This window comes from Malania oleifera, chromosome 10 (assembly GCF_029873635.1).
Source record: "Malania oleifera isolate guangnan ecotype guangnan chromosome 10, ASM2987363v1, whole genome shotgun sequence".
Classification (NCBI taxonomy): Eukaryota; Viridiplantae; Streptophyta; class Magnoliopsida; order Santalales; family Ximeniaceae; genus Malania; species Malania oleifera.
In genome coordinates, this window is record NC_080426.1 from 82,300,012 (window position 1) to 82,308,617 (window position 8,606).

An 8,606-nucleotide genomic window follows, 5' to 3' on the forward strand; every position below is an offset into this window, starting at 1 on the left:
TTGTAAACTGGGAAAAATGGATGTGTGATTTTGAAAAAAGATATTTTCATGAAAAACAATGTGTGATAAAGTCGCCACCAACCTTTTGAAGTGTCGTTAGAAAACTTAATTGCTACCCCGTTAGCGATAAAATCAGCCTGCGTCACCAGAGTCGGACTCGGGAGTACGGTTACGCGAGGGGAAGATATTAGCACCCCCTACGTGGCCGTTCTTACAAACGGTACCATATTAATAAAAAATTATACCAAAATAAATATAATAAGCCTTTCGAAATTACTCCCTTCAAAAAATTAAAGAAAATACACAAAATAGATACAATATAAGTATTCCCTCATAACTGAGGCAATCAAATACTCCAAAGAGTCCATACCCTTTGTTGCAATCATAGAGATGGAAAATCAAGAAAAATAAGGTAAAAAATACGCTCTTGGGGGTTTTGAAATCTGTAGGTTTTTCTAAGTAGGAAAATATTATTCCGCAAGGTTTTTCAAGTTTGTTCAGGATGGAAATGGTTTTCTGTGCCTAAAAAATATTTTTGTGATATTTTCCAAGTGTGAAAACATTTTTTTTGTGATTTCTTGTGATTTTTCAATATTTTTCCCGAACTTCAAAATAATACAAATAAAAACCATGGAAATCAAAGTATGAAAATATTTTTTGGGATTTTTTAAGAATTTTGTGATTTTTTGTGAATTTTTAGAATATCCAAATAATAATATACAAATGAAATAGAGAAAACTAGCGTGAACCGGTTCGGGAGAGGAGCTGGTTGAGCACTAATCGGTCCGGGGGGGAAACCAGTCTAAGGTCTTGGTCGAGACTGTTCCAAGTCAACACATGTTGCCTCCAACATGGGTCGTATGTGTTCAGGTGCATGTAAGTGTATGTGAATGTATGCATGAGCGGATACATACAAGAATGTATGCACGTGCGTGAATGTGTACGTGCATGTGAGTGGTGTGAGTATAGTGTATTGCATGCATGGCTATGAATATGCATGGACATAAGTGCGTGTATAAATGCATGCATGCATGTGAATGTGTGAGCTTTACATTAACGCACGCATGTATGATATCATAAGCATGCAATGTGAGTTTGTATGAATGAGCACGTGTGCATGTGACCATAGAATGTGTGTTTAAGAGTAAATGTGTGCATGCATGTACGTGTGTGTGAGAGTGTATGGAGGTGCGCACATATTTGGAGGAATTTCTTTTTGAAATGACTTGGAAAATTTTTGGAAACGGTTTCTAACTTTTTCGAATTTTTGGTATTTTTTCCTAAATTTTTTATGAATTTATTTGAGGTTTTAAAGTGAAATTTATTTAGAATAAATAATACGAACCAGTTGGGAACCGGTTTGGGAAGGGGACAGGACCGGTCAGATGCCAAGATGACCATTTTTTAGGTCTGGGTCAGGACCAACGCCACATGGCTTGCTATGAGTGGAGGGGGCGCGTGGATTGGATTCATGATGTGGCAGCATCCACACTCTTGCTGGAAGTCTTGATCGAAGGGTCGGCGGATGAACACGGGCATTAAATGCCTACTAATGGGGGCGCTACGTGTCAACATGCGAAGGCTTTGTACGGTTATTCTAAAACACACTCTGACATGGCTTAATCACAGTCATTGATGCGAGAAACTCCGGACGGCTTGGATAAATACGAATGGGCATGGAGCAGCGGGTCGGCCGTATTCAATTTGCCTTACATGATTGATTTGGGCCACAGGCACGCCAAGGATCTGATGGCTTTGGAGTGGCGCATGCATGGCAAGCGCTTCGTCTATTGAGGGCCTTAAATGCTGCCGAATTGTCTCACCACGTGTCGACGCGCAGATGGATGAAGTAGGCAGTTATTAATGCTCTCAAACGCGTCTGAGATCCCGATCGTTGATGCGTCTTGGCGATCAGATGACTGAGACGAATCGGGCACCTCCGCATTAATGGCAACAGGGAACAAGGATGACACGCATCGCTTGGCGAATCGCAAAAAAATAGACCTTCATGAATGCTCTTGACACGGGGGAGTTTTGGCCGTTGATGCGGAGCCGTGATCCAACGGTTATGGATGGAGTGATCTGCAGCCTATTAACGTCTCCGGTGCAGGTTTATCCAAGCCGTTCTTGGGGTTGTGATCCCACAGCTTTGGGGAAAGCATGACGTGTGACTCGATCAAATGAATGTGAAGCGGCCACGTGTGATGATCCTAAGGCTCTGAAACTTTAGATATTTAAACCCAAAATTTTGGTTCTACCCATTTTTTTTCCCTTCATTCTCTCACACGCCCCTTCCCCTCTCTGTCTCTCCTTCTCTCTTTTCCTTAACCCTCCCCTTTTTCACCAATTCCAACTTAAAAGCCCCTCATTTTTCTTCTTTTTTTGCAGCACCTCTAATGCTGACACGACCTTCCGACATGGATTAGGAAACGCCAATCGTCCCTCATGGTAGCGACCTGTGCTCCACCCGCTCCTTGAAGCTGTAGATCCGAGCCTCAGACCAAGCACACCTTGCTCGAAGATCTTCACGCTCGGGAGCAATGGATGTTAGTATCACATCTTCGATCCTCCCTTCCTTCTTTGACATAATACAATTGGGAAGGAACAGAGGCGGGAGAAGCGAAAAAGGATCTGGTGGGAGCTAGAAGATCCTTTCAGACTTCCCAGGACTATTCCAAAAAAATGAGTTTCCTTCTTTTATTTTGTTTATTTGTTTTTTTTTATTTTTGGAAGCTGATTTGTCCGCGGGAGGGTCAATACTAGTCTGATTGATGATTTTTTGTGTTGTGACTGAGGAGAGTTAGGGTTTGCCGGTCAGGGTTAGGGTTGCAATTTTGGTGAGGTTTCGGGGATGGGTGGTGGGGGTTGACTCGTATGAGTCGACTCAGCGAGTCATGTGGATGGACGCATGCACGGTCTAGTGGGCTCAGTGAGCCTGGCTTGGGTTTTCAAATGAGCCTAGGAGTATTTGAGAAATGGGCTGAGTAGTTTAAAAATGGGTAATGGGCTCATTTCAAAAGCTAGGTTAATTGGCTTATTTACAAACTGGGTTCCAGGAGTGATTAGGTTTGAAATGACCTTCGGGTTGTTAAAAGATAAGGCCGACCCATTTCCACTTTTAAACAGGGGCCCGAGGTCTTTTAAACTCAAGGGCTGGGGGGATTTATACAAAAAAATAGGCCCAAATGAGTTTAAAAAAATGGGCTTAGGTTTTGACAGTTTGAAATGGGCTTCAGGGCTCAGTTTAAAGAGAATGGGTATTGGGCTTGTCTAAAACCGAGCTCAGAGGTGGGTTAGGTTAAAACTCTTGGACTCTGGGTCAGAACAGATGGGGATCAGGTCCTAAGTGTGATTTGGAGCGGGTTTGAATCTGAATGCAGGTTTAGGAATTGAGTTTGGGTCTGGTGAGAGTTTGAAGGATCCGAACCCAGGTTTGGGTTTGGGTTTGGGTTTGGGTTGGATGTTCAGGTTTATTTGAAGAGAGGATTCGAGTCTGAGAGTAGGAGGGGCTTAACCTGAGCTCTTGCTCGGCCTCAGGATGTTAGACCCGGGAATTTGGGGGGTCTTCTACTAAATTCCCAAAATTCAGGTTCAAATATGAACCTGATCCTAAGAGGAGGTACCTGCACTTACACACTTAATTAATTAATAATGAACGCATAAATTGAAAAAATTCAGAGAATAGAGTGTTTGAGTTATTACCCTTTTCTTTCCTCCTCCTCCTTTGTTCCCCCTCCTCCCTATGTCTATCTGTTGGGTTGGCACTGAATCAACTTGGTTCCTCTACCTTCTACTCTCTGCAATTTGGGCAGAGCTTCCACTCTATCCCTCTATTCCTCTCTTTCTTTGCTCTCTGTATTTTAGTAGAGTTTCCTTCCTCAAATTTTCTCACTCTCACTTCCTTTCCACTCCTGAAGCCAGTTGCTACTGCTTTCTGTAATTGGACAGAGTTCTCAATTTTGGTAGAGCGACGCTATGTTCTATGATTTTTTATTTTTTTTTCCATTTTCCCAACCTTTCTTTATGCTACTTTTTTTTTTCATCCCCCTTGCTACAGTGGTGGGACTCCCATTTATAGGGAGTCTGGGGGTGCATTTGGCGCCAATTTCATTCCCTTGCAATCAATTTTTTCAGGGAATAATTTTCCATGCACATGTGACTGATTTTATTTTTGATTCTCGACTAACCAACTCTCCCTTTCTTGTGCGTAGGTGATCCTGAGGGTCCATATGGCAGATGAGGAATGGAAGGCTTTTGAGAGGTTTCCAAATGGAAGCACCAAGATAGAGGGAAAGGTATCTTTGGTTTATTTATTTTCTGCGATTTTCCCTTGCTATTGCTAACCAATTTTATTTTGTTCTGCTGCTCTTCATGCAGGTAGCTGAGGTGATCCAGATGTCAACATAGGGGAGGAGGGCTTCTGGATGTCTCAGCTTGGCAAGCCCAGATTGGAGCAAGGAAGGATTCAGCATTTGTTTCTTCTTTTTTGTATTTTGATTTTTGTAATCTTTATTATGTATTTGTTATTCTTTGTGCATGCTCCCTACAATTTTAGTTCTGGGACACTCATTTCTGTATCATATTTTTAAATTTTCAATTCTATTTGGCAAATTTTGAGTGAGGGAATTTGATGACTCTCCATTGACCAATTTTGACCAATCTTGACTAATGTTGGTCAGATCAGCTGACCGATTTGGTTGACCAATTTTGACTGGATTTGACCAAAATGGTTGACTAATTTTAACTAAATTTAACCAATTTTGACCTACTCAAAAAGGATATGACCTTATTCATCAAATGAAACCACCCCCTTTTAAATGAATTTAGGTTTTAAAAACTTAAACCCAAATTTGGAAGATCCCAAACTCATGGAGATTTAAAAGCACCTAGTTAGCTCTTAGAAGATTAAAATTAGGCTTTAAAGGATGAGACCAGATTTTGGGTTTAACAGACGGCTCAAGTTATTATAAGGAATTTAAACTCTTGGGTTTAGAAATTGAAATCCTAGACTTATTAAGAAAAACACGGGTTTTGAAATGAAATAACCCTTTTCAATCATGGGATTCCAAGCTAGACTTTGGGACTTTGAATTCGAAATTTAAAACTTAGAACAAGACCTAGGCTCATTGTGAAAGACAGAAAATCCAAACTTTAAAGATTAATGATTGAATAACAAGCCTAAGGTGTAGACTACACCTTTGCAGGATTCAACTTCACACCGTTTTTTTTAGAGACTTGATTGAGATCTGGAGGACTCGAGCGAAAGGTTAGCGCCTTAGTTTCAAAACTCGGGGTCATTTAGGGCTTGAAGTAAATTTCTATTTTGCTAAGTTTCCTTGAGGTAGCTTGGTTAAAATTGACGTGTTGACAACTTCCCCTCTTTGAAGGCTTCATTGCCTTAATGTAATGGTTGTAACACTCCTATATTATTTGAAACAACAAGCCTATGAAGATAAAAGACATCTATTTTAACCAGGCTGCTCAAAAATTTAGTTCCTTCGGGTGCCTTGGCCAGCCAAGGAAAGACAAAGTACAATGGAAATGTAGGGACGCGCACATGAGGGGTTTTTTTTTTTCTTTTAGGTGAGCGGGGGTTAGTATCCGGTGTAGGTATTGTGAGAGGTCTCTTAGAATATTCACTCTGGACTCATGCAACACAAGAGGGTAACATGTCTCGGAATATTCAATCCAAGCTTACGCGCCTCAGGAGGGGATGACGTGCCTCGGAATATTCAATCCGGGCTTGTGCATCACGAGAGGGTAACGTGTCTCTAAATATTCAATCCGATCTTATGCGCCTCAAGAGGGGATGACGTGCCTCAGAATATAAAATCCTAGCTTGCGCATCACAAGAGGGTAATATGTCTCGGAATAATCAATCCAATCTTACGTTCCTTAGGAGGGGATAACATGCCTCGGAATATTCAATTCGGGCTTGCGCATCACAAGAGGGTAACGTGTCTCCAAATATACAATCTGAACTTATGCGCCTTAGGAGGGGATGACATGCCTTGAAATATTCAATCTAGGTTTGCGCGTCACAAGAGGGTAACGTGTCTCGGAATATTCAATCCGAGCTTACGTGCCTCAGGAGGGGATGACATGCCTCAAAATATTCAATCCGAACTTGTGTATCACAAGAGGGTAACATGTCTCGGAATATTCAATATGAGCTTACGCGCCACATGAGGGGATGACATGCGTCGGAATATTCAATTTGGGCTTACACATCACAAGAAGGTAACATGCCCCAGAATATCCAATACAGGCTTGTGCGTCACAAAAGGGTAATGTGTCTCCAAATATTCAATTCGAGCTTATGCGCCTCACGAGGGGATAACTTGCCTCAAAATATTCAATTTGAGCTTGTGCATCACAAAAGGGTAACTTGTAATCCGAGTTTACGTGCCTCAGGAGGGGATGACGTGCTTTGAAATATTCAATCCGGGCTTGCACATCACAAGAGGGTAATGTGTCTTCGAATATTCAATTCGAGTTTAAGAGCCTCAGAAGGGGATGACGTGACTCAGAATATTCAACCCGAGCTTGCGCATGACAAGAGGGTAACGTGTCTCAAAATATTCAATCCGAGCTTACACGCCTCAGGAGGGGATGACGTGCCTCAGAATATTCAATTCGGGCTTGTGCATCAGAAGAAGGTAACGTGTCTCAGAATATTCAATTTGAGTTTACACGCCTCAAGAAATGATGGCATGCCTTGGAATATTCAATCTAAATCTGAGCTTGCGCATCATAAGAGGGTAATGTGTCTCCAAATATTCAATTCGAGCTTATGCGCCTCAGGAGGGGATGGTGTGACTCAAAATATTCAATCTAGGCTTGCGCATCACAAGAGGGTAATGTGTCTCGAAATATTCAATCCCAACTTACATGCCTTAGGAGGGGATGACATACCTTGGAATATTCAATCTAGGCTTGCACATTAGAAGAGGATAACGTGTCTCAAAATATTCAATCCAAGCTTAACCGCTTCAGGATGGGATGACGTGCCTCGAAATATTCAATCCGGCCTTGTCCATCACAAAAGGGTAACGTGTCTCAGAGTATTCAATCTGAGCTTACGTGCCTCAGGAGGGGATGACGTGCCTCGGAATATTCAATTCATGCTTGTGCATCACAAGGGTGTAATGTGTCTCGAAATATTCAATCTGAGCTTACGCGCCTTAGAAGGGGATGGCGTACCTCAGAATATTCAATCTTGGCTTGTGCATCACAAGGGGGTAATGTGTCTTGGAATATTCAATCCAGGCTTACGCGCCTCAAGAGGGGATGACATGCCTCAAAATATTCAAACCAGGCTTGTGCATCATAAGAGGGTAACGTGTCTCAAAATATTCAATCTGACCTTGTGCGCCTCAGGATGGGATGACGTGCCTTGGAATATTCAATTCAGGCTTGTGCATCACAAGGGAGTAATGTGTCTAAAAATATTCAATTTGAGCTTACGCGCCTCAGGAGGGGATAGCGTACCTCATAATATTCAATCTGGGCTTGCGCATCACAAGAGGGTAACATGTCTTGGAATATTCAATCTGGGCTTACGCACCTCGGGAGGGGATGACATGTCTCGGAATATTCAATCTGGGCTTGTGCATCACAAGAGGGTAACATGTCTCAGAGTATTCAATCCAAACTTACGCGCCTCAGAAGGGTACCTTGGGCCACACCATGAGTGATAAATGATCATTCAGCGATAGGCTACCCTGAAATTATTTGGAAAAAATGTATGTTTAGGTTTGAAACATAGTTATTCTACTGGGGATGATCAACCGGGATCGAAATCCTGAGATCCTTTGGAAAATGCCCTCAAATGCAGGGCTTAGAGTTACTTTGCTGTGGACAATCAATCAGGAATGAAAACCCCGAGATCTCTTGGGTCCCGGGTATTCAAACACGGGTTTTTAGGTTCTAGGAAAGGTTGCTCCATTGGAGATGACCAATTGTGGAATAATCTTTAGGTTCTTTGGCTGTCTTTTAGGTCCCATGACCTGAAATCCAGTGACCAATGTTTGGACGGGTCAGTTCCCCCAACTTTAAACACCAAATAGTCAAGGACGCCAGAGGGCTGTTCACAAGCTTATCCCACTAGAGAAGTATGAATGCTTACTACATGTATGCATGTTAGGATGCATGGATGCATGTTGCATAATGTGTTCCAAAATGCCTTCCCTAAAATGCATGAATACATGGAGTGCATGAGGGTGCGTGAAATTATTGAAGTTGCATCTCATTTATTTGCCTCAATGTTTGTTTGTTAGTACTTTCAGTGATCCTTCAAGACCCATAAGGTATTCAAAATCTGCTGCAGTGTCTGGTTGTTAGTACTTTCTTCGAGACCCAGAAGGTACTCAAAATCTGTCTTAGTGTTTGGTTGTCAGTACTTTCTTACAGACCCAGAAGGTACTCAAAATTTGCCCCAAAGCTTGGCTATTAGTACTTTCTTCAAGACCTAGAAGGTACTCAAAACCTTCCCCAGTGTTTAGCTATCAGTACTTTCTTCGAGACCCAAAAGGTACTCAAAATTTGCCCTAGTGTTTGGTTGTTAGTACTTTCTTCGAGACCTAGGAGGTACTCAAAATCTGCCC

At 42.1% G+C, this 8,606-nt stretch overlaps 1 long non-coding RNA gene across 1 annotated transcript; it reads left to right on the forward strand.

Annotated features, from left to right (window-relative positions):
- The first annotated feature begins 1,828 nt into the window (after positions 1–1,828).
- Positions 1,829–4,626, forward strand: LOC131166397 (uncharacterized). The gene is made up of 3 exons (XR_009139828.1): positions 1,829–2,546; positions 4,212–4,295; positions 4,378–4,626. It is a non-coding gene; the product is annotated as an uncharacterized LOC131166397 (long non-coding RNA).
- Positions 4,627–8,606: the final 3,980 nt, after the last annotated feature.